Raw genomic sequence first — 25,930 nt, forward strand, 5'->3', positions numbered from 1 at the left:
CTGGACATCCTCATGATGCTCACCTCCGAAGATAGGAGGGTGTAGCCTAGTCCATCTATACAATAACTTCTACAGATCGCCATCCGTAGCTGGTCTAGGCTCAGGTACCACTGCTGCAATTGGCTGAGCACCACCCACGGGTAGGGGTCTGTGCTCCCCCTCCTGACTAAGATGTGGGTGGGTCTGCTGGAAATAAACTAGCCTGAGTTATAGAGTCCATGAACCGCAGCATATGACCCATGACCTCCTGGAAGCCCGGTGCTGTCATGAAATCTGTCGGGGCAGGCTCCGCTGCGGGCATCTTGCTCTGCTCCTCAATAATGGGATCCCCCGCTAGATCCGCCTGTGGTTCAACTAGGGTAGCTATAGGATGCCCTCATCCCCTACATCAGGCCGGTGCCCTCCTCCGGTCTCTACCTCGGCCTCTAGAAATGGGGGGAGCAACTCATCCTGGGTCTGGAACGTTCCCCGTGCGCGTCTTCACCATCTATGGGAGAAAAGAAGAAGGAAATTTTGTATACCATTAACTGTACGATAGAAGATGAATAAAGAGTAGTTTCCTAACACCCTATAGCCTCTCGAAGATAAGTACTAACATCTCCGTATCGATCCGCAAAACTCTACCAGGTTTGCCCATAACTTGTGAGATCTACGTGAACCTAGTACTCTGATGCTATGTTATCACGAACCAAATTCCGTATAAGGTCGTGATGGCACCCAACACCGTTGTTAGGCAAGCCAACACTAATCAACTAGTAAATTCTCATTTGAATAATTAGTACGTGATAACTTTTTATTATTTATTAAGAAATTTAGAGTTTAAAATTTAAGCATAACTAAATGGAAGTAATAAATATGAATTGAAATCATGAAAATAAGCCAAAAATCATAAGTCTACCAATGTGTATGCCAATACCTGGTGTCACAAGTATGTGGGCAATCTAGTAGAATATACAAAACTATACTATCCTATTGTATGGAAAAGAAATACACAAAAACGTAAAAACAAGAGAGACTCCAGCTGCTGCAGAACGACTCAGAAGGGCAGCTCACTGGGAAGTCTCGAGTTGAGGAGTCCAAATCTACGAACCGAGCTGATGGCCAGATGCACATGCCTTAAAGCCTGTACATTCAAGCACAGAAGTATAGCGTGGGTACATAAAAATATGTACCCACTAAGTATCTCGTCTAACCTCGAAGAAGTAGTGACGGAGGGTCGACTCTGACACTTACTAGGGCCAGCAAATATAATAATATGAAGCTCAATATTTTAATTCACAATGTATGTAGATAGAAACAAGATCAAGCAAGAATAATAATGAAAATCCTTTCATCTAATTAAGAAATCAAGGCATTTTCTTCAATTAAAACAAGTGACATTCAAGCAATAAATCATACGACACTACCACAAAAAAGGCTTTTACCGATAATTATTTAGTGGCAATTAGCTACTTGCCCCTAATTTAATTCTCTCAGTACAAATATTAGTGGCATTTGTGTATTTGCCACGAAATCGTGTTCTTTTACTAGCCATTCAAAGTAATGGCCAGTAAAGGTTAAAAAATTAAGTCTATTTCTATTGGTTTTATTCTCCCTCCAACTTTTTGCTGTAAAATATTCCCTCCCTCCAAGTTGCAAATAGATCTTCTCTGCTATAGCAAACCGTAATATTGAGCAAACTTCTCTCTCTCTCTCTCTCTCTATCATCGTTGTCAGTGCCTAACTCATCTCTCTCACCATCACCGGCCACCATCACCAGGTAATCTCTCGATTTTTTTTCTTTTGATTTTGATTTTGATGACCCTTTGCTCGTGAAATGCAAAGCAAAAGTGTATAAATATTAATTTTGTGTTCGTAGTGAGCACAGAAGAAGGTGTGCCTTCTTTAGGTCCTTATGCCGATTAGATTAAATACAGATTTGATCGAAACTAGGGTTTCTCTATTGGTCACGGCTCTTTTGTTCGTTTCTCTGTACTTTCGACCTTATCTGTTTCTTCTTCCTTTGATGGTAGGCCTCATTAAATATCAGTTTTGTTCTCTAGAACCTCTATTGGAAAGGTTCAATGTAGACTTAACCTAAGTTTGATCCATAATTTTTATGCGGAATTGAGAAAAAGAAAGTAAAATTTAAGGTGCATTCTGGTGAATTGGGTCTTGTGAAAAAATGGAGATTTCATTTGGTAATTAGAATTGCGATACGGGTATGCTTCTCAAGTTCTGTTGAAGGCAGACATGTTTTATATAAAATCAAATTGATATGCATTTAAACTGTTTGTAGTGAGTATAATTTAATTACTAATATTGTTTTTATAATAAGTGCAGGAGAATTCACAATATAGAGATGTTTCTTATGCATTTACATTATGTTGTCTTGTCCCATACTCTAATAAAGTAAGTTTCCCCTTTCTGTTGATAATTGAGATTATAGAAAATATAGTAGCTGATTTTTTTGAATCACATTTCTAGTTCTTTATTATGTCTTTGTATTGAGAACTTGTTCTTGTATTGTTCTTGATATAATAATATTATACATCTGGTAAAAGATGTTCAATCATTTGCAGTAAAATGAATTAATTTATGTATGAGAGAACATTGTCTATCCAATATGTTTTTAAGTTATTTTAACAGTTCATTATATTATTCGTTAGATGTGAATTGTTTACGAACTAAATTTGCTACACGTACTTATTCATGTTAATTAAATGTTTACCTTATTTTGAGTTGAAACATTCTTGGTTGTATTCCCAAGTTGTCTCATATAGAGAAGAATTAGAAGTGAATTTCATATGAAGTTCTTAAATATTGAAGGCTGAAACCTTATTACTCTGTTTTTTACTAACAAATTGTTCTTATAATCGAAAACTACAATTTTCTATCCACCTTATTCCATTTATGTGCTTGCGACTAACCTTTCAAGATTATATATATATATATATATATATACACACACACACACATGCATGTATCTAATGTGTTCTGCCGTAATAAACTTGGATTCTTGTTTTCGTGGCATAATACTTTTTTTTCTTATTAAACAAATTAATTCGTATCTTCTATGCGCAATATTAATATTCATCATCTATCAAGCCAAATTATTAAGCATCATATGTCAAAACTATTGAAGTAAGTTAACTGATGCATCCACTGTACATATCAGTTCTGTTGAGATAGAAGATATTTTTCCAACTTTATTATCTTCAAACTGTTGGTGTAAGTTATTGATGGAAGGTATACTAGTTTTGGTTTGCATTAGATTTCATATTTTGACATTCATTTTATTTCCACTTCTAGCTATTTCTTGGTTCTGGTGATACCATTATTTTTTCAATGGGTTTTATTGAAGGTACTGTTATATTGTATCTTTTCGTCTTCTTGAGCTGAGGGTCTTTTGAAAACAGTCTCTCTATCCCTCGAGGTAGGGGTAAGGTCTGCGTACACACTACCCTTTCCGGACCCCAACAGTGGGATCTCTATAACGACCCGACCGGTCGTTTTGAACTTTTGCACTTTGATCGCCAGTCTTCGGGCATGACTTGCCCCGTGTATACATTATGCCTTATGTAAATCGTTGGTTTTGGTTTTCAGAGTAATCAGAATGAATTTGGAAGAACAGTTCTCGGTTTGAAGCCTTAAATTTGAAAGGTTTGACCAAAATTTGACTTATGTGTATTTGATCTCAGATGGAAATTTTTATGATTTGGTTAGCTCCATTAGATGATTTGGGACTTAGGAGCTTGATCTGAATGCATTTTGGAAGTCTGTGGAAGGTTTAGGCTTGGATTGGCGAAATTGAGATTTCGCCAATTTCCGGTTGATAGGTGAGATTTTGATATAAAGGTCGGAATGAAATTCCGAGAGTTACAGTAACTTCGTTATGTCATTTATGACTTGTGTGCAAAATTTGGGATCAATCGGACCTCATTTGATATGTTTCGGTGTTGTTTATGGAATTTGAAATTTCTAAGTTCTTAAGCTTGAATCCGAAGTTGATTTGGTGTTTTGATGTTGTTTTGAGTGATTCGAAAGCTCGATAAGGTCTTAATGATGTTGTGGGACGTGTTGGTAAGTTTGGGTTGAGGTTTGAGGGCCTCGGGTGTGTTTTTGGGTGAGTTTTGAGCGAGTTCGGACATTCTTGAACTTAGAAAATGGATGGAGGCAGAATTTTTAATGCTGGGCGTGGTGAATTTAGTGCTGGGCGCGGAAAATGGTCCGCGGGCCGCGGTCATGAAGATCCGCAGGTCGTTGGTCCAACTTAGGAAGCTCATATCTGTTGATCTACAAGGAATGTTGAGATGGTTCAAAAACGAAAGTTGTAGCTCTTCGTGTCTAGTTTCCAGAAAGGTATAGATATTGCAATTTGGAAATCTCTAGCAAAAGTTATGGCCAAAATACTAAAGCCCGTCACTGCAAAGGAAGGCTATGCGGCCGCGGTTGTGTTTGCGCGGACCGCACTGGCTTGCACGGACCGCGGTCGATTTGGTGCGGCCCGCGGTTAGCTGAAATCTGAGGGGGTACCTATAAATACGAGGTTTTGGGTTTTATTTAATATTTTGACCTTGAGAGCTCGGATTTTGGCGATTTTTCGAAGGGTTTTCAAGAAATTCATCGGGGTAAGTGATTTTAACTCAGATTTGGCTAGAATACATGAATCTATCACTGAATTCATCATTTAATTCGTGATTTGGAATGGAATTTGGGAAGAAAATTGTGAAACCTTTCAAAAATGTAAAATGATGATTTGAAGGACCAAATGGTATCAGAATTGGATAATTTTGGTATGGTTAGACTCGTGAGGGTATGAGGATTTTGAAAATGTAAATTTTACCAGATTCTGAGACGTGGTCCTGGGGTTCGGGTTTTGCTAATTTCGGGAGTTTTGATATTTTTCGAATATTTTCGCTTGGGCTATGTTCCCTTAGCATATTGTGACCTATTCGTTCTGATTTTGGATAGATTCGACGCGCGTAGAGGCCAATTTGAGAGGCAAGGGCATAGCGAGCTAGAGTTTTGGCCAGTTTGAGGTGAGTAATGATTTTAAATGATGTCCTGAGGGTTTGAAACCCCGGAATTGCACAACATAGTGCTATACTAAGTTGAGATACACGCTGTGTGACGAGCGTGATGCTATGGGTATTGTGACTTGGTCCATCCCGAATGATATTTTACTACATTTTTGATTGAGACATATACTTTATTATTGCAAATTGGGCTTGTTGCCATGCTTGGGGCCTTGTGCCGACCTGTAGAACCCTTGGGGGATTTTTGACTGGTTTTCCTCACTTACTTTGTTAAAGAATTTATATCCTCAGTCATGTTTCCAATTGTTTAAGAATGATATGAACCAGATTTTCAAAATGTTAATCATAAATAGAAAGAGATATGAGGGCTGAGATCCCGACCGTACATTATGCCCGAGAGGCTGTGATTTTTAAATGACTGAGAGGGGTCGAGGACCCAATAGTGAGGATATTTTATATGATATGGATCGGGCTGCGCGCCGCAGCAGATATATATTTTATATGATATGAATCGGGCTGCGTGCCGCAGCAGATATATATATTATACCTATTATGGATCGGGCTGCACGCTGCAATAATTATTTATATGGATCGGGCTGCACGCCGCAACAATTATATAGCGCTTGGGCTGAAGGAGCCCCTCCGGAGTTTGCACACCCCCAGTGAGTGCAGTCGACTATTATTATTATGGATCGGGCTGTACGCCACAGCGATATACGGATCGGGCTGCACGCCGCAGCGGTATATATATTTATTGATTCGGTTATCGTGAGAAATATATGAATTGAGAAATAAGGATAAGAACGAATAAATGAACTGAAATGCTTGAGGAGCTGATTTATACTGATTATATCCATTTTACCTGGTTTAAAGAATTTCACATGATTTCCTCATTAACTGCTGCTCAAACGATTTTACTATTTTGATATAGAACTGCTTAGTGCCTTTACGTGATTTCTTACTGTCAGCCATTATTTATTGTTATTACTCACTGGGTCAAAGTACTCACATTACTCCCTGCACCATGTGTGCAGGTATAGGTATTCCTGAGGCATAGAGCGAGCTTTCCTGCTGTTCTGTTTTCATCGGAGTTATCGAGGTAGCTGCATGACGTTCGCAGACCCGATTTCTCCTTCTATCTCCACTTATTATTCCGCATTTTAGACATATTTCTGTATTAGATTATTGAAACCTTGTATTAGAGGCTCAGACTTGTGACACCGGATCAGTGAGTTGTTTTACAGAGATTTTTTCGTGATTATGGTTTCCGCACATTTCATCTGTTAAATTCATACTTCTATTTATATTAAATTGGTATTAAATCCCAAAAAATTGGAATTGAATTATAAAGAAAGAGATTGTGAGATGTTAATTGGTCAGGCTTGCCTAGCATTGTGTTGGGCGCCATCACGGCCGGGGTTGGGGCCGTGACAAGTTGGTATCAGAACCTAGGTTACTTGGTCTCGCAAGTCATGAGCCGGTTTAGTAGAGTCTCGCGGATCGGTACGAAGACGTCTGTATTTATCTTCGAGAGGCTGCAGAACCTTTAGGAAAACTTCACATTCTTGAATTCTTATTGTGCGTCCTTGATTCAGCTTGAAAAGTAACTCTTGAAATTCCTTCCACGCGTTCGTATGTGCGCATGAGCGCTCAGTATCAGATATGCCTTGATGGCTTGTGATTCCCTGATCGAGGGGCGAGATGTGATCTCTGTGAGTTTGATGTTGGGCCAGTCTAGAGGACTTGAGGCCGAATATTTGCCTATGGCTTGAGCACCAAGGTGCTGATAGTGTGAGCAAGGATTTTTGAACTTATATGTTCGGTAGTGTCCCTATTAGTAGAAGTGATGGCTGACAACTATGTGATGAGTATGTTAGTATTACGAGATGTATCCATCTTGACTTGAGGTATAGCCCCGAGTTATGGGTGTGCAAAGAGTCTTTTCATTTCTCCTAGTTGGAGTGAAGTAAATTTCATGTTGCGGTATGTGTTCAGACTCAGGAAAATTAAGTGACTGTGTAATGTGTATGACGGTGGAAGGTATACATAAATGTTAGTTTAAGGCGAAGAAGGTGGGTTATCTCATGCGAAGTATTCTGAGATTGTACGATCCTTATGTGTCTGTTAGATTTGCGAGTGAAGGATATGTGTTGCAACTTAAATTGGGTCGCTTAGTGACTGGGTGTAACTGTTGCGAGAGTGGAATGCGAGATTTGCAGAAGAGTTAAAACTCTAGATGATTTGTGTTTTCACAAGCTTATAAAAGATTTGAGTTTAATCTCATTATGGTATCATGTCATCAATAAAGTATAATCGTTATGAGTTATTGAGCGTATGTTGATCTATGGCCTCGAGCCAAGTAGGGGAGTCCGCTATTGAATAGTTGATTGCACGGTTATGTGTTCTAATGGTTCCAGTTTGAGGCATATTTGTGAATCAGTTATGGCTCGAGTAAAGGAAATTTCAATAAAGGTTATGTTATGCTTTATGGGTGTACAAGAATCGGGGAATGACTTAAGTCGTGGTTGGTAAGGAATGCTCGGTGCATAGGGCAGGAAATTGCTTTGTTATATTGAAATGAGGTCACATTCTACAGTGTCGGAGTGCAAATGAAGCACAGGTTGTTCGGTTTGTTTAATCAATCTAACTACGGTTTAAGTAGAGTGGATGCCTCTAGAGAATGGTCCTATTGTGTTCAAAATTTTACATGTAACAACTGGATATTTTCAAGTTGTACTTATGGATAGAAACTGAGTTTTCCTTGGAAGACGTCAAGACTTGTGGTGTTTTCTATATTAATTGTGGGATTCTATGTATTAATATTAGGAGGTAACAGATTTAGATCCGCAGGAAGTTCTTCAAAACAAAGTATTTTGAATGTAGTGCTTTTTGGAATATTTGAGAGAGTAGTCAGCGGCATATGGTTCTTAAACAGTGTGGTTTTATGCTTGAATCTTGTGTACTAAGCCTGGGTTGAAGAATTATGGTGCTATAGCAAGAGGGAATTGCAAGTTGAAGATGAATCAGAAGGAAGTTTAGATAGATGGAGCAGCTTGATAGTAGACCGGATCAGTATGGTAAGGATATGATTAACTCCTTGTGTGTGTTCGAGGTAATGAGCTCTTACAGGTATTTTGCAGCAATGCTCTTGGGTTTTGATGGCTTGCTTAGCTTGGTCTAGTATAAGGATCAGTTTAATTTGTGCAAATGGAATTCGAAGAGTCCTTGAGGATTTCTACTGCAGTTTGGAGATGTATATTTTCTATAGGCATACAGAGCATGTGATGTATAGTGATTTTTCTTCGTGATGGTATCAATGGAAAGTTCTTGACTAGTTGAGTACGTAGATGTATGTGGCTCGGAAGGGATATGAAGTTCTCATGGGTATCCTAGAATGGTATGGGTTATGCAGTATGTTATAAATGACTGGGAAGTGTGTGCATGAGGTTGCGGTTCAGTTTTGAATGGAAAGTCATATAATTCTTAGGCAGCACAGGCAGTTTCAGATAATTAGAGGAGCGAGTTTCAGATAATTAGAGGAACGAGCTTAAGATAATTAGAGGAAGGGTCTTCGGATGATTAAGGAAATGGTATTGCTAATTTGGGGTGATTTGACGAGGGCATATGTTTCAGAAAGGGCAATGTGATTAAGTTGGTGATACATCGGTAGTATTGCGGCATTTTCTGGTTAGAACGACTGCTGATACTCGTGTTTACTTGGTGGCACAGAGGAATTCTAGATTATCTCTCGTGGAATGATTGAGTATTCGAGGTGTGGTATGCATTCAGACGGCGGAATTGGAACCAGATATGTGGATTCATGGGCCATATGGAGTTGGAGACGGGAAGTTCTCATATTCAGGCTATGTGGAGGTTGTGAGTCGTGTGTATCAGCAATGTTTAGTGACTATCGAGATATGGAGACTCGAGCGGATCTTTTGTTGCTTAGTATGTTAGATTTTGGATCTGATATTGGGTTCAGACTGGTTGTCTCCGTATTGTGTCATTCTGGACTATTACACTAAGGCGACATTGTTGGCTATGCCGGAAATGCCACGGATTGAGTGGCGAGGTCCGTAGGATTATGCCCTAGTGGAGTGGTTTTATATTTTGAAGGCCCATCGGACGGCTGGGAAGGATTTGCCTTTCTTAATTGGGCTCTTGTAATGGGAGCCAGTACTGAGGCTCTTCATATTGATTCAGTTCCGGTGGTGAGGGACTTTTCGGATATGTTTCTTGTGGTCGGGCATGTCGTCTGGCAAGGTTGTTGATTTCAGTATTAATTTGATACCGGGTACTATATCGTATGGCACCGGCAGAGTTAAGGGAGTTGTAGAGCAGCTTCAGGATTTTTGTGATAAGGAGTTCGTTGGCAGGCCAACACAGATTCATGTTCTAATTTGACTCGGCTTGGTTGGCTCCGAATTGTATTGCTGAGGGATGTGTTGATTCGATTGTTATTGAGCTTATTAATAATCTGGGGAGATCTATGAGTTACCTTTCTGTGTTGCAAGGTGTTGTGATTCGTTGGCTATAGGCACTTATGGTACGGTTCGATTAGGGTTTCATAGTGGAAGTTGAGCGGGAAGAGAAATTTGGTGTTGCTTGGTGAATGGTGTATTGGTTATGTCCTGTCGGGTTTGTGTGATGTAGGTTATTTGCTCTACCGTGGGTATGATGATTTTCTTTGGTTCTAGACATCAAATTGTACGTGGTTATCGATTTCGAGCATAGTGACTTGAGGTGGTCCATATAGAGCAGTGTTGGATAGGATCGCACATCGCAGAGAGGTTATGTGGAGGTATGATCTTGCGGGTTAGATTCGTGTGTTACGTTCCTACGATGCGAGTCGGGTTCTCAGCCTTGTGCTATGGCGGTACTAGTGAGCTTGAAGTACAACTCTTTCATTTGAGTCATTTTCATGATTGGAGGTATGTTCAGACTGTTGCTTATTGGTGCACGTATTATGCAAGTTGTGGCTTAGGCCTATATTAAGGTACCATGTCACCAGAGTGGTGTGCTGGATTAGAGGAGATCGTTGGGATCATTAATGAATACGAATAGGTTCGATTTCAACATATTGGAAGGATAATATCGAGCTTCAACTCAAAAATTTGTTGTGGTATTTGCCAAAGGAAGAGTGTCCTCTTGAATGGTTAATCTGGGAAATGGTTATGGCTTACCGCGTGTTTTAGTGATCATTGGCAGTATATGAAGGTGTTGGGGTGAGACTCTAGTTGATAAGAGTTTTTCTATCGGTGTTCCGGTGTTGTGTGCAGCTGCTATAATTAGAAGTTATCACTACGAGTGTTTGAGTTATGTGTCATATCAAGTGATTGCACCTGAGATTGCAAGTATGGTGATTACAGCTTGTTCGGGCTAATTATGAAAATAGAAGTGAGATTCTGATCGTATCGATAACTTTAGAAGTGGAAATGTGGTTCTATGGTTTATGGGATTTGGACTGTAAAATTTTTAGTTACAATGTGTTATCAGACCTATATGAGATAGGGTGACATGGGATCACCCCCAGGCATATGCATGGTAAAGTTATTCAGCTATTGGTTGGCTTCTAGAACAACTCTAGGCACGTTCGAGGACGAACGTGTGTTTAAGTGGGGGAGGATGTAACGACCCGACCGGTCGTTTTGAACTTTTGCACTTTGATCGCCAGTCTTTGGGCATGACTTGCCCCGTGTATACATTATGCCTTATGTAAATCGTTGGTTTTGGTTTTCAGGGTAATCAGAATGAATTTGGAAGAACAGTTCTCAATTTGAAACCTTAAATTTGAAAGGTTTGACCAAAATTTGACTTATGTGTATTTTATCTCGGATGGGAATTTTTATGATTTGGTTAGCTCCGTTAGGTGATTTGGGACTTAGGAGCGTGATCGAAATGCATATTAGAAGTCCGTGGAAGGTTTAGGCTTGGATTGGCGAAATTGAGATTTCGGCAATTTCCGGTTGATAGGTGAGATTTTAATATAAAGGTCGGAATGAAATTCCGAGAGTTGTAATAGCTTCGTTATGTCATTTATGACTTGTGTGCAAAATTTGGGGTCAATCGGACCTGATTTGATATGTTTTGGCGTTGTTTGTGGAATTTGAAATTTCTAAGTTCTTAAGCTTGAATCCGAAGTTGATTTGGGGTTTTGATGTTGTTTTGAGTGATTCGAAAGCTCGATAAGGTATTAATGATGTTATGGGAGGTGTTGGTATGTTTGGGTTGAGGTTTGAGGGCCTCGGGTGTGTTTCGGGTGAGTTTTGAGCGAGTCCGGACATTCCTGAACTTAGAAAATGGATGGGGGCAGAAGTTTTAGTGTTGGGCACGGTGGTTTAGTGCTGGGCACGGAAAATGGTCCGCGGGCCGCGGTCATGAAGATCCGCTAGTCGTTGGTCAAACTTCAGAAGCTCATATCTTTTGATCTACAAGGAATTTTGAGATGATTCCTTCGTGTCTAGTTTCCAGAAAGGTATAGATATTGCAATTTGGACATCTGTAGCAAAAGGTATGGCCAAAATACTAAAGCCTGTCACTACAGAGGAAGGCCTGTGCGGCCGCGGCTGTGTTTGTGCGGACCGCGGTCGATTTGGTGCGGCCCGCGGTAGCTGAAATCTGAGGGGGTACCTATAAATACGAGGTTTTGGGTTTTATTTAATATTTTGACCTAGAGAGCTCGGATTTTGGCGATTTTTCGAAGGGTTTTCAAGAAATTCATCGGGGTAAGTGATTTTAACTCAGATTTGTCTAGAATACATGAATCTATCACTGAATTCATCATTTAATTCGTGATTTGGGATGGAATTTGGAAAGAAAATTGTGAAACCTTTCAAAAATGTAAAATGATGATTTGAAGGACCAAATGGTATCGAAATTGGATAATTTTGACATGGTTAGACTCGTGAGGGTATGAGGATTCTGAAAATGTAAACTGTACCGAATCCGAGACGTGGGCCCGGGGCTCGAGTTTTGCTAATTTCGGGTTTTTTGATATTTTTCGAATGTTTTCGCTTGGTCTATGATCCCTTAGCATATTGTGACCTATTCGTTCTGATTTTGGATAGATTCGACGCGCATGAAGGCCAATATGAGAGGCAAGGGCATAGCGAGCTAGAGTTTTGGCCAGTTTGAGGTGAGTAATGATTTTAAATGATGTTCTGAGGGTTTGAAACCCCAGAATTGCACAACGTGGTGCTATACTTAGTTGAGATACACGCTGTGTGACGAGCGTGATGCTATGGGGATTGTGACTTGGTCCATGCCGAATGATATTTTACTACATTTTTGATTGAGACATATACTTTATTATTGCGAATTGGGCTTGTTGCCATGCTTGGGGCCTTGTGCCGACCTGTAGAACCCTTAGGGGATTTTTGACTGGTTTTCCTCACTTACTTTGTTAAAGAATTTATATCCTCAGTCATGTTTCCAATTATTTAAGAATGATATGAACCACATTTTCGAAATGTTAATCATAAATAGAAAGAGATATGAGGGCTGAGATCCCGACCGTACATTATGCCCGAGAGGCTGTGATTTTTAAATAACTGAGAGGGATCGAGGACCCAATAGTGAGAATATTTTATATGATATGGATCGGGCTGCGCGCCGCAGCAGATATATATTTTATATGATATGAATCGGGCTGCGCGCCGCAGTAGATATATATTATACATATTATGGATCGGGCTGCACGCCGCAACAATTACTTATATGGATCGGGCTGCACGCCGCAACAATTATATAGCGCTTGGGTTGAAGGAGCCCCTCCGGAGTTTGCACACCCCCAGTGAGCGCAGTCGACTATTATTATCATGGATCGGGCTGTACGCCACAGCGATATAAGGATCGCGCTGCACGCCGCAGCGGTATATATATTTATTGATTCGGTTATCGTGAGAAATATATGAATTGAGAAATGAGGATAAGAACGAATAAATGAACTGAAATGCTTGAGGAGCTGATTTATACTGATTATATCCGTTTTACATGGTTTAAAGAATTTCACATGATTTCCTCATTCACTGCTGCTTAAATGATTTTACTGTTTTGATATAGAACTGCTTAGTGACTTTACGTGATTTGTTACTGTCAACCATTATTTATTGTTATTATTCACTGGGTCGGAGTATTCACATTACTCCCTGCACCATGTGTGCAGGTACAGGTATTCCTGAGGCATAGAGCTTCCTGCCGTTCTGTTTTCATCGGAGTTATCGAGGTAGCTGCATGGCGTTCGCAGACCCGATTTCTCCTTCTATCTCCACTTATTATTCCGCATTTTATACATATTTATGTATTAGATTGGTGAAACCTTGTATTAGAGGCTCAGACTTGTGACACCTGATCAGTGGGCTGTTTTACAGAGATTTTTTCGTGATTATGGTTTCCGCACATTTCATCTGTTAAATTCATACTTCTATTTATATTAAATTGGTATTAAATCCCGAAAAAATGGTATTGAATTATAAAGAAAGAGATTGTGAGATGTTAATTGGTCGGGCTTGCCTAGCATTGTGTTGGGCGCCATCACGATCGGGGTTGGGGTCGTGACAATCTCACTGGATCGTTGTTGTTGTTATTGTTGTTGTTGTTCTAGCTATTTCATTTTCAAAGTTATGCGTTTTTCTTTTATTTTGAAAATGAGGTAAAAGAAAATAGTTCTGCGCGTCTACATTCTTAGCGTGAGATGATTATTTTATGGTGTTTGCATTTTTCGAAGCTGAACAATCCAAACCAAGTATTCAGGCACTAGTCTTTTCTGAATCGATTACTAAGCTTTTGTACAAATTCTAAGTCATTTGGAATTAATAACTGGAGTTATACACCATATGTTTGTTGACAGTTGCACCTTTCATGCTAATTTATTTGAATTCTAGTATTTGTAAACTCTAAAATATACTTCATTGTGTTTGTTTTGTCGATAAACATATCAAAATTACTAAAAAGAAAACGAAAGTATATGCTTATAATGGAGTTGGAACAAAGCCTACTGATTAGTATATTTTGTCGCAATGTGCCACTTAGGAATATAAATCTCGAAATTAGGTATTTTTACTGTGCTGAACAATGGAGTTTATGTGTAAATTTTTTCAAAAAGTTGGCAGTGTAGTTACCTGCACTATTTCTGATTCTTTTTTGTCAGAGTTTGTTAATAGTGTATAATAGTTAGGCTTTAAACTCCTAAGGTGGCTTTTCAGATTTAATCTTAACATCTATTGTAACCTTCTACTGCTAAAACTTCCATGTAGTTTTCAATGCCTAGAAGAAAAATGAAAAGCTTGACTCAGTGGAGTTAAGTAGATTTAATTTTCAATTCGTTATATGTTCGTGAGGATATAAATCACTAGATACCGCCTCTTCTTTGATGTTTCAATGAGTGTTTTTAAGTGGCTCTAAAATGTTTAGTGTGTTTACTTTAGTTGTTTGGAGCATTCTAGGAGTCAAATTAATATTCTACTAACTTAAATTGTGTAGTGATTTTTTTCTATATTATAAAAAATTATTGCCATGAATCTGCTGAAGTAGTCTCATTGGGGTAGGCACAAATATAAATCCAACATTGATAGGCTAGTCAGACAAGTTCTTGGAGCATTGGAACACTGCTTGAATTATATTTTGAACTGGAGGTAAGAGATGATAAACCCGATGAACTGAATCAGAGGCTATCAAATTTGTGAATTTGTTCTCAAGACATAATAAACTAAATTTAATAAAGTTTACGCTTTATTCTGTACATTAAGGTACACTTTTTTCTGCTGGTGAAGAGAGATTGGATTGCGAAAAGTGGCCAGGAAAGCAAGTAGGGTCACAAAGCAGGTGAAGAGAGATCGGATTAAGTTGCTCATTCAAGCTGTGTACTTCTTTTTTGGTGTTGACACTGTAAAAGCTATGAATTTATCATTTTTGTTTGTATATGTGATGAAATATTATTTTGTAGAGTGAATATTATCATTCTGTTAGAATGAATAAAAGTAGAGTATTTATTTTATCATTTCAGGCTATAGCAAATGCTGTTAGAAAGGTCAAATTTTTACCTCCAATAAATTGAATATTTGTTAACCATAAACAAAATTTATTAAATGCAAAAAATGCAGATTTAGTTGCCACTAAAAGATGTTACCATTACTAAAATATTTGTTAACCGACAGTTAAGTTCGTCTTTACCGGCAATTGTGATTGCCCCTAAATGTATGAACTAAAATATCCTTTAACCACTTTTAGTGGTCATTTTAATTGCCACTAGTTGTCAGACCTTTAGCAGCAATAATTTGGTGCTTTACCAGCACTCCTATTTATTGCTAAAGCCTTTAGCGACGATGGATTCAACGACAAATGATTAATTGCCGGTAAAAGATTTTGCAGCTATTTTTATTGCCACTAAAAGGATTATCTTTTGTTGCTAAAAGACTTTTTTTGTTGCAGTGCGAATTATACGGGGGTTCCAATTCTATTATCATACACAAGTACTACCGAGGACGTTCGGCCCGATCCAACATAAAAGTAAATTGTGTACTGTCGAGGGTCGAACGACCTGAACCATATATACATTTAATAACCTGACGAGGCGAACGGTCCGCTCCCATGAGATTAGTGAAAATAATCACCCAGCTCGAAAAATATACTTGCGACGCGGTTAAATATAAATATAACGTAATGTTTCCTCAATTCTTTTAAAAATAATAGTTTACTTGAAATCTTTGAAATCATGACATCTTCAACTTAGTTCCATTCAATGCAGATCAACAAATTTAATCATGTAGCGGTGCCCACAAAATATGGTGTAAGCCTAGAACTACCCGGACATAACAGGAATAGTAGCTACGTACAGACTCTCGTCACTTCGTGCGTACGTAGCCCCTGCAATTAATCATACCTTAATTTAAGTTCATTTATGGGGAAATTTCCCTCTTACAAGGTTAAAAAAAAGACTTACCTCATTTCGAGCCTACTTCCAACTCAAGAATGCACTTAAACCTTCAAACCGGAGCCGAATAATTCGAAACTATTCAAGTAGTGTAAAAACCAATCATTATAGGTTCACAAGTTCATATTTTAGCTATTAAGGTGATTGCCCAACCCCATAGGCAAGATCCCTAAAATTTACCCCCGGGTCCACTTGTCCATATTCTGAAAATTTTCGAAGGAAGATGTCACCCATACCCTAAGGAACATAGATATATGATTATTACTAAGTTTCATGGTGATTTTTGTGGTAAAAATCTCATTCTTGCCAAACCCTAGGTTTTCCTCAAATCCCATGATGTTCACTAATCTATACATATCAATCTACCAAAAATCTAAGTATTTAACTCACATATAGTAGGAATTACTTACCTCAAAAAGCTTGGTGGAAAACCCCTCTTAAGAAGCTCCAAAATCGCCCAACAATGGAGTAAAATGTGTCAAAAATGACTAACTCCCGTATTAAATGAAGGCCAATGCATTCAACGATTTCCACACTTGTGGTGCTTTGATCGCATCTGCGGTCTCGCTTCTGCGGGCATGTGTCCACTTCTGCGGAAGGCCCACCACTTCTGCTGTTCCGCTTCTGCGGATAAGGGGCCGCATCTGCGGTTTTTGGGATGCCCACCCTTAGCCGCATTTGCGAATCATTTCCCACACCTGCGGGCTCGCATTTGCGGCTGGCCAACCGCAGGTGCGATTATGACAGCAGCTGGAGCTTCAGCTCATTCTCAAATTTTTAACTTAGCTCGAGCCTTGTCCGATTGACGCTCGGGGCCCCCGAGGCCCCTTCCGAACATATCGACAAGTTTGGAATAATAAAACGGACTCGATCGAACCCTCTGAATGCCCGAAACAACATTAAAACTAAGAATCACACCCTAAAACCAATTGAATTAAACTTATGAACTTCAAGTTCTTCAATCTACCTCCATTGTGTCGAAATGTACTTATACTACTTAGAATGATACCAAATTTTGCGTGCAAGTCTTAAATGACATTACAGATCTATTCCTAATCTCGAAATTCTGTTTGGACCTCAATATCACCAAAACCCACTCTAAACCAAAATCTAAAGAACTAAAATATTCAAGAACCAATTTTTCACTATTATGCGCCGAAATGCTTCCGGGTTATCCAAAACCCAATCTGGGCATACGTCCAAGTCCTAAATCATCATACGAACCTATTGGAATGGTCAAATCCCAATTCCGAGGTCGTTTACTCAAAATTTTGACCGAAGTCAAACTTGGCCTTTTAAGCAAACCTTAAGGAACCAAGTATTCCGATTTCAACCCAAACTCTTCCAAGTCCCGAACCAACCATCCCCGCAAGCATAAATCAATAAAAGAAAGTACAGGAAGTCTTATTTAGGGGGACGGGGTTCTAGAAAGCAAAATGACCAGTCGGGTCGTTACATCACATTCCGGACGTGCTCCTAAGTCCAAAATCACCTAACGGAGCTAAAGGAACCATCAAAATTCAAATCCGAAGTTGTTTTCACATAAGTCAACTTTCGGTCAATTTTTCCAACTTAAGCTTCTGTAACGACCCGACCGGTCGTTTTGAGCTCTAGTGCATCGTTCAACAGTTTGAGGCCATGAGCAGCTTGACTTCAGGTATTATGACTTGTACGCATTGTCGAAATTGAATTTTGGGAAGTTCGGAGTTGATTTGGAAGGAGAATCCTTATTTCGGAAGCTTTAAGTTGAAAGAATTGACTAAGATTGGTGAGTAAATGACCTTGAAATTGGGATTTGAAGCTTCCAGCAGGTTCGTATGATGATTTCGGACTTGGGCGTATGTCCAGATCGAGTTTTGGAAGACCCGGGAACATTTCAGCACATATTGTGGAAGTTAGCATTTTTGGAAGAATTTTATAAATTTGGGTTGAAGTGCATTTCAATGCTATCGATGTCCGTTTGGGATTCTGAGTCTGGAAATAGCTTCGTATGGTGATTCTAGTATTGGGAGTGCGATTGGAAGTGAATTCAGAGGTCTGTAGGTCGTTTTGGAGCCATTTGGCTAAAGATAGAGTTTGAAGGTTTTGAGAAGTTTGACCGGAAGTGGACTTTTTGATATCGGGGTCGGATTCCAATTTCAGAAGTTGGAGTAGGTCCGTAATGTCAAATATGACTTGTGTGCAAAATTTTGGGTCAATCGGACGGTATTTGATAGATTTCGGCATCAAATGTAGAAGTTTGAAACTCTAAAGTTCATTAAGCTTGGATTGGAGGTCGATTCATGATTTTAGCGTTGTTTGATATAATTTGAGACCTCAAGCAAGTCCGCATTATGTTATGGGACTGGTTGGTATGATTGGTTGGGGTCCCGGGGGCCTCGGGTGGATTCCGGATAGTTAACTGATCAAATTTGGAATTTGAAGGACTTAAGCAACTCGTATCTAGTGTAACCGCACCTGCGAGGTTTTGGCCGCAGGAGCAACCTAGGTGCCGCAGAAGCGAAAGTGGCTGGGCTAGGCTGGGACCGTAGATGCGGTCATCTTGCCGCAGAAGCGGGACCGCACCTATGGAAGGAAGGACGCAGATGCAGAAGTTGGGGTCATGGAGGAAGACTGCAGAAGCGGTTAGTGGGTCGCACCTGCGCAACTGCAGAAGCAGTCAAATGACCGCAAGTGCGAAAATGCTGGAGGCAGTGAGGTTCTTTTAAATCGGGGGTTAGGTTCATTTCTTCCATTGGAGCCAATTTTGGGAGCAACTTTGAGGTGTCATTTTCACCACCAAGCTTAGTTTTGAGTTAAATACATGATTGTATATGGATTTGAACATGAAAATTTGTGGAAAACTTGGGGTTTGAGGGAAAACCTAAAAAATTAGTATTCTTGGATTTTGACCATGATTTTGGACATGAAATTGAGAGTAAATTATATATTTGAGTTCGTGAGGTTATGGGTAAACTTTATCTTCGAAAAATTTCGGAATCCGGACACGTGGGCCCGAGGGCAATTTTGTCAACTTTTCGAGTGGAGTTGGGATTTTATATAAGTTGAATTGTTATGAATATTAGGGTGTATTTTCATTGGTTTGCCCGTTATTTGGCTAGTTTTGGAGCGTTGGGGCATCAGTTTGAGTCATCAGAAGGGCTTGGAAGCTGGTTATTGAACTTCAGAGCGGGGTGAGTCTCCTTTCTAACCTTGTAAGAGGGAATTATCCCCATAGGTGAATTAATTGGATTTATGCTTATATTTGTGGGGGCTGTGTACGCACGAGGTGATGAGAGTCCGTGCGTAGCTACTATTATATTTAAGTCCGGGTAGTCTAGGACCCAAAAACATGCTATACCTGAAATATTTGTAATCTTATTGACAATCTAAATTGCTTAAATCATATCAAATTAGTAAATGAATTTTCTAAAAGGTTTAACCTCATTTTCTTAACTGATAAAAGAGAAATTTCCTGTCACGACCCGGATTTCCCACCCTCGGGAGTCGTGATGGCGCATACTCGTGGAAGCTAGGCAAGCCAAATATTGTAAAATCATTACCTTCCTTTTTTAAACATGTTCAACAATTTAACATAATAAGTGATTAAACAATAGAATAAATTAAGTAACCAGAATGCGGAAGACGAAAAACTTAATAATTCAACCAAACACTGCTACATAATCTGAAGTACAATACTACCCAGAATTTGGTGTCACAAGTCACATACTATCTAAGAATGCTACAAATAAGGTCTGAATGGAAATACATAAGTTTGTCTCTGAATAAGTAAAAACAGAAAGAGAAAAGATAGGAGGAGACGCCAAGGCCCGCGGACGTCTGCAGGACTATCTCGGGTCGCCTGAATGGATTGAAGACAACACCCTTACTGTGGTCCAAACGCTCCGGTATCAGTATCTGCACACAGTGCAGAGTGTAGTATCAGCACAACCGACCCCATGTGCTGGTAAGTGCCTAGCCTAACCTCAGCGAAGTAGTGACGAGGCTAGGACCAGACTACCAAATAAACCTGTGCAGTTAAATCATATACATCAAAAATAGATACAGATAATTACAACTAAAGTTGGGCGGGGGAAACATGCTGCGAGGAGTGATAGATAACAACAGAATAACAGTAGAGAAATGTAAGGAATGCCATAAATCAATTACCAGCAAAAGATAAGGAAATAAGAAGAACAAGTACACATGTAATACATGCAGGCGTGCAACCCGATCCCATTTCATATAGTACCATTACAGGCGTGCAACCCACTCCCATTTCATATAATACCGTTGCAGACGTGCAACCCGCTCCCATTTCATGTATTACCGTTACAGGCATGCAACCCGCTCCCATTTCATGTATTACCATTGCAGGCATGCAACCCGCTCCCATTTTATTTATCAACACCAATCATAAAAGAATCCCGGCAAAGGAACAATAGCATAATAACAACATCCCGGCAAGGGAACAATAATATTACAACAATATCCCAGAAAGGGAACAATAATAAAATTCTCATATGAAGCACGAATAAACCACAACGGAGTCATAAAAATTACAATACAAGACTCAGGGCATGCTTGACACCGACGTATAGATACTCGTCACCATGCCTATACGTCGTACTCCATAGTTAACACGTAGAAAATAAGACATGACTCCTAATCCCTCAAGCTAAGGTTAGACCAAACACTTACCTCAAACTTCCACGGCCAACTCAAGCCTCCAACACCGCTTTTCCTTTAGAATTCGCCTCCAAATTACTTATATCTAGTCCAAATTAATTTAACAACATCAATATATACTAAAGAATTCATACCCAACGCTTAATTATAGGTTTTCTATCATTTTCTCCAAAAATTCAAAAATTGACCCCAGGCCCGCTTAGTCAAAACATGAGGTTCGGACCAAAATTCGATCACCCATTTACCCACAAGCCCGAATATGCTAGTTTCGGAATTCGACCCCAGAAAGAGGTCTAATTCCAATTATTCAAAAAGCCTTAACTCTACCCAAATCCTCAATTTCTACCATAAAGAATCATGATTTAGGCCTAGAAATCTAATGGGTGTTAATGGAAATGGAAGAAAACAAGTCTAAGAACACATACCTATGGCTTTGTGGTGAAATCACTTTTCAAAAATCGCCCAAGTTCGAGTTTAACTGATAAAGTTATGAAGTTTTGAATAAATTCCGTTTTGCTACTGTTTTAAAATAACTAGGCAGGGAACCTATGCGTTCGCACACGATTGGATGCGTTCGCATAGAACAAATGGTGACCCCCAGAATTAACTCTATGCTATCGCGGACCTACCTATGCAATCGCATAGAAAAATGATGACCCCCAGAATTAACTCTATGCTATCGCGGACCTACCTATGCAATCACATAGAAAAAATGATGACCCTTAGAATTAACTCTATGTTATCGCGGACCTAGCTATACAATCGTATAGAACAAAAACCTGGACACCAACAAACAACAAAAACACCAGATTTTCTAAGTTCGAATCACCCCAACGCCTATCCGAAACTCACCCTAGCCCTCGGGGCTTTAAATCAAACATGCACGCAAGTCTAAAAATATCATACAGACTTGCTCGTGTGATCAAATCGCCAAAATAACATCTTAAAGAACGAATTTAGCATAGAAATCTAAGAAAAATCTCAAAACTTTCAAAGTATCAAATTTTGCAACTACGGGTCCGAATCATATCAAATGACTTCTGTTTCTTACCAAATTTCACAGACGAATCTTAAATGTCATATTGAACCTGTACCGGGTTCTGAAACCAAAATACGGGTCCGATACCATAAATTTCAAATGTAATTAAATTTCCAAAACTCTTATATTTTCAGTAAAATAATTTCTTTCAAAAATTTATTTCTCGGGCTTGGGACCTCAGAATTCGATTTTGGGCATACGCCCAAGTCCCACATTTTCCTACAGACCCTCCGGGACCATCAAATCACAAGTCTGGGTCTGTTTACCCAAAATATTGACCGAAGTCAACTTAAATTTAATTTTAAAGGCCAAATTAACATTTTCATCACATTTCCACATAAAAGTGTTCCGGATATGCGCCCAGACAGCACATGCAAATCGAGGTGAGGAAAAAGGAGGCTTTTAAGGCCTTGGAATACAGAATTTACTCGTAAATCAAGTGACGACCTTTTGGGTCATCAAATCCTCAACCTCTAAAATAACCGTTCGTCCTCGAACGGACATAAGAAGGAAGTACTTGAGTCGGGAAAAAGATGGGGATAACAGCTCCGCATATCGGACTCGGACTCCCAGGTCGATGCCTTAGCAGGCTGACCTCTCCACTGGACACGAACAAAAGGGAAACTCTTCGATCTCAACTGACGAACCTACTGATCAAGAATAGCTACCGGCTCCTCCTCATATGCCAAGTCCTTATCCAACTGGACAATGCTGAAGTCTAATACGTGGGATGGATCGCCGTGATACTTCCGAAGCATGGACACATGAAACACTGGATGCACGGTTGATAAAATCGGCGGCAACGCAAGTCTGTAAGCCACCTCTCCCACTCGATCAAGAATCTCAAACGGGCCTATGAACCTAGGGCTAAGCTTGCCCTTCTTTCCAAATCTCATTACGCCATTCATAGGCGACACTTGAAGCAACACCCGCTCGCCAACCATGAATGCCACATCACGAACCTTACAATCGGCATAACTCTTTTGCCTAGACTGAGCTGTACGAAGCCTATCCTGAATTATCCTGACCTTGTCCAAGGTATCCTATACTAGATCCGTACCCAAAAACCGTGCCTCTCCTGGCTCAAACTATCCAACCGGCAACCGACACCGCTTACCATACAAAGCCTCACAAGGAGCCATCTGGATACTCGACGAATAACTGTTGTTGTAGGCAAACTCTACTAAAGGCAAAAACTGATCCCACGAGCCTCCAAAGTCAATGACACAAGCTCGGAGCATATCCTCCAAAATTTGAATAGTATGCTCGGACTGCCCGTCCGTATAAGGATGAAATGCTGTGCTCAACTCGACCCGTGTGCCCAACTCTCGCTGAACTGCTCTCTAAAAATGCGAGGTAAACTGCGTACCTCGATCAAAAATGATAGACACGGGCATACCATGAAGACAAACAATCTCCCGGATATAGATCTCAGCTAACCTCTCGGAAGAATAGGTGACTGCCACAATAATAAAATGCGCTGACTTAGTCAGCCTATCTGTTACAACCGATATTCACGTATGTTAGTTCATGCCATAAGGTAGTCGATGTAAATCCATGAAGATATTATCTTTAAGAGGATAAGAAGTTAATCCTATTGGTCTTAAATGATACAAAGGTGCATAAGGGTGGTTAACAATATTAGAAGTTAAACGAATCAAGGATGTTGTCAACCGTATTTTGGGTAAATCTAGAGGTGCTTAATACACTCAAGAGGTCATGTTTTAAGGTATTTGAATCATATAATATCTATATCATAAGTCTTGAAGTCAAATGAGTTATGAAACAAAGGTCGACAAAAGTTGTCGCAACTTAGGTTCATAATTTTACTTAAACATTAGGTCAAATGTTACAAAGCTTTTCTCCCAATTTACAAGGAATTACGGGGTGATGTACCCACCAAATTAAATATCTATGATCCTAGTTTCCAACGCGTTAAACTATTCATTGATACGAAATTGGAGTAGAGAGATATATAGGCATTTTTTGCGAGACTACACAAGCTGCTAGATGACAAGTAGGTGTGTCACCTACTTGGTTAAATGATAGCCCAAACCCAAAAATAGGAAATTTCAGGTCAGCTAAAGAGCCCATTTAAAGGGTTATCTCCTGCATTATAACCCTCATTATATATCACAAATAACCAGACCTAAACCCCTACAAACTTCCTCCCAAAAATTATCGACAAACCCTAATCGATTTTCCCTCTCTTTCAAGTTCTAATTGGGGGTAAAACCTAGAGTTTGAAAAACCAAGGGAAGGGCGGAGTTGTCCAACAAGTAAGGTAAGTTTACTGCTCTCTTTCATACATTTTTTCTATTGTGAATTCATGGTAATTCGTTCTAAACATGTAAGAACTCACGGGACGGTGATCGAAAGCCGTGAGTTCGAGTTATTCAGTTGTAGCGGACTGGTTTGTGGACTGTTTTGTGTTGCTGTTAGGCTGCGTGTTTTACTACCATTTTGTGGAGTTTTGGAGGAGGAAGGCTGCAGGTCTTGATAGACAGGCAGGTGCAGCTCCCCTACCATAGTAGGCTGTCCAGTTCAGCGATGATTGGCGAGATCCCTTCTTCGGACTTGCCGTGGTCTTGGTATACATTTTTGTTATAGACATTATGGGTATGTTGGGGCCCTGTTCCGGCTATGTTGCAGCACTTATGTTCCTTTAGAGGCTCATAGACAGGTGTCGACTCATGTATAGTTTGGTATGCCTTGTCGGTTGAATTTTTGTTGTATAGTCTTTCATGGCAGCGTGGTAGCTCGTACCTTATATATAGTTTCTTGATTGTCTGGTTATCCCATGTTAAGTATGTTCATGCCATCATATTTTATTGTTGGTTGTCCATGATCCATGTCTACCATTTATATTGATCTCGTCATCCCTAAATGATAATAAAGAAGGTTAGATAAAATGTATGTTGGTGCTCGACAAGTATGGCCGGGTGCTAGTCATGGCCCTCCAGTTTGGGTCGTGACACTATCAAGAATAACCCACATTGCATCGAACTTCCTCTGAGTCCACGGGAGTCCAACAACAAAGTATATAGTGATACGCTCCCACTTCCACTCGGGAAGCTCAATCCTCTGAAAGAAACCACCAGGTCCCTGATGCTCGTACTTTACCTGCTGGCAATTCAAACACCGCGCCACATACGCAACAATATCCTTCTTCATCCTCCTCCACCAATAGTGCTGCCACAAATCCTGATACATTTTAGCGGCGCCCGGATGAATAGAGTACCGGGAACTATGGGCCTCCTCTAAAATCAACTCTCAGAGTCCATCCACATTAGGCACACAAACTCGACCCTAAAACCTCAAAACTCCATCATCTTCTAATGTAACCTGCTTGACACCACCGTGCTGCACCGCATCTCTGAGGACACACAAATGAGGATCATCATACTGCCGATCTCGGATACGCTCCAATAAAGAAGAACGAGCGACTGTGCAAGCTAATACACGGTTGGGCTTAGAAACATCCAATCTCACGAACTGATTGGCCAAAGCCTGAACATCCAAAGCAAGCGGTCTCTCACCGACCGGAATATATGCAAGACTGCCCATACTAGCTGACTTCCTACTCAAAGCATTGACCACCACATTGGCCTTCCCTGGATGATATAAGATGGTGATATCATAGTCTTTCAATATCTCCAACAACCTCCTCTACCTCAAATTCAACTCCTTCTGCTTGAACAAGTATTGCAAACTCTTGTGATCTGTGAACACCATACAGATAATGCCACCAAATTTTCAATGCGTGAACAATGACTGCTTCCAAATCATGGACCGGATAGTTCTTCTCATGAATCTTCAACTGACACGAAGCATAACAATGACCTTGCCATCCTGTATCAACACCGCACCAAGTCCAATATGAGATGCATCACAATAAACTGTATATGGACCTAAACCTATGGTCAAAACCAACACCGGCGCCATCATCAAAGCTGTCTTGAGCTTCTGAAATCTCGCCTCACATTCGTCTGACCACCTGAACTAGGCACACTTCTGGGTCAACCTAGTCATCGGGGCTACAATAGATAAAAACCCCTCCACAAACCGAAGATAATAGCCTGCCAAACCCAAGAAACTCCGAATCTCTATAGCTGATGCGGGTCTAGGCTAGTCCTTGACTACCTCTATCTTCTTTTGATCTACCTGAATACCTTGTACTGAAACAATATGACCCAAGAAAGCAATTGACCCCAACCAAAACTTGCACTTCGAAAACTTAGCATACAACTGACTATCTCTCAAAGTTTGAAGAAC

At 40.0% G+C, this 25,930-nt stretch overlaps 1 long non-coding RNA gene across 1 annotated transcript; it reads left to right on the forward strand.

Moving 5' to 3' along the window:
* Positions 1-1,529: 1,529 nt before the first annotated feature.
* On the forward strand, positions 1,530-13,666 carry LOC107760081 (uncharacterized). The gene is made up of 3 exons (XR_012705619.1): positions 1,530-1,759; positions 2,323-2,391; positions 13,183-13,666. It is a non-coding gene; the product is annotated as an uncharacterized LOC107760081 (long non-coding RNA).
* Positions 13,667-25,930: the final 12,264 nt, after the last annotated feature.

This window comes from Nicotiana tabacum, chromosome 22 (assembly GCF_000715075.1).
Source record: "Nicotiana tabacum cultivar K326 chromosome 22, ASM71507v2, whole genome shotgun sequence".
Lineage (NCBI taxonomy): Eukaryota > Viridiplantae > Streptophyta > Magnoliopsida > Solanales > Solanaceae > Nicotiana > Nicotiana tabacum.